This window comes from Vulpes vulpes, chromosome 4 (assembly GCF_048418805.1).
Source record: "Vulpes vulpes isolate BD-2025 chromosome 4, VulVul3, whole genome shotgun sequence".
Taxonomy (NCBI): Eukaryota; Metazoa; Chordata; class Mammalia; order Carnivora; family Canidae; genus Vulpes; species Vulpes vulpes.
Window position 1 is genome coordinate 132,970,925 of NC_132783.1, and position 1,085 is coordinate 132,972,009.

The following is a 1,085-nucleotide window of genomic DNA, read 5'->3' on the forward strand; positions in this document are numbered from 1 at the left end:
CCCCTTGGTCTTCTAAGTGCCTGGTTTACTTTCCTCTTCATATTCTGTTTTTTAAATTTAATTCTTCCCAATTCTCCATCTTTCCATATCCTGCATCTTTCCATACCAGGGCATCTACTTTGCTGGATTTAAATGATTTGAACTTGTTATCAAGTTGCAATCATCCCTTGGGTCTTTGGCCTATCTTGTGAGGTATCCTATACTCTTCAGTATAAAATAAAGGGTGGGAGTCATGGAATCTGTGACTTGCTGTTTCTGGCAACTCTGCCTTAGAACTGTATTCATGGGAATTTAAGAACCTGCTCTGTGGAGGTTACCTGGCTGCCTAACTACATTACTGTGGAAGATTCTCATTAGAAATGAGCTGTTAGTGGAGAAATATCCTTAATTCATAATGTAGAGTGAATCTGCACCCAGCCAAAATATGATTATGGGAACATTTGTAAAGGTTGTGTGACTTACAAAATAAATTTCCTAAATATTTTTAAAAACTTACAGGACTTGGATTCATTTGTAGTTCATAAGCATGATGATCTAGGATATTCATGCTGTTGTGTGGTGACATGTACTTCCCTCAAATCTTGCTACAACCTTGGCACATTACCTGTCTAACATGAAGAAAAAAAGGAAGGAAAAAAATAAAGTAAAACTTATAGGGCTTGAGTGTGCTTGAAATTTATATATATATATATATAATAATTTCCTTTTTCCATAAATATAAATATATATATATATACACACACACATACTGTAATTTATAAATCATATGTATAGATACACTATCCATGTGGTACATACTTTGTGTGTATATATGCTATCAATATATACGTTATCTATTATACTATATTTATATAGTATATACTATATATAAGTACTATATATGTATAGACACATTACCCTAAATATACTATGTAGTTACACATATATACATATTTACTGTATACATTATAAATATATGGTGTAATATATATTATATATATATATGATAATTTCCTTCTTCTAGGTGTCTCTAAGGAAATGATTATTTCCTTCCAGGTCAGCCTTGAAAGTAGAGGTAGTAAATGGTCACTAATGGGGTGATTAAT

The 1,085-nt window shown here is 31.6% G+C and overlaps 1 pseudogene; it reads left to right on the forward strand.

Moving 5' to 3' along the window:
* Nucleotides 1-505: 505 nt before the first annotated feature.
* Nucleotides 506-614, forward strand: LOC112908622 (small nucleolar RNA U13; annotated as a pseudogene).
* Nucleotides 615-1,085: the final 471 nt, after the last annotated feature.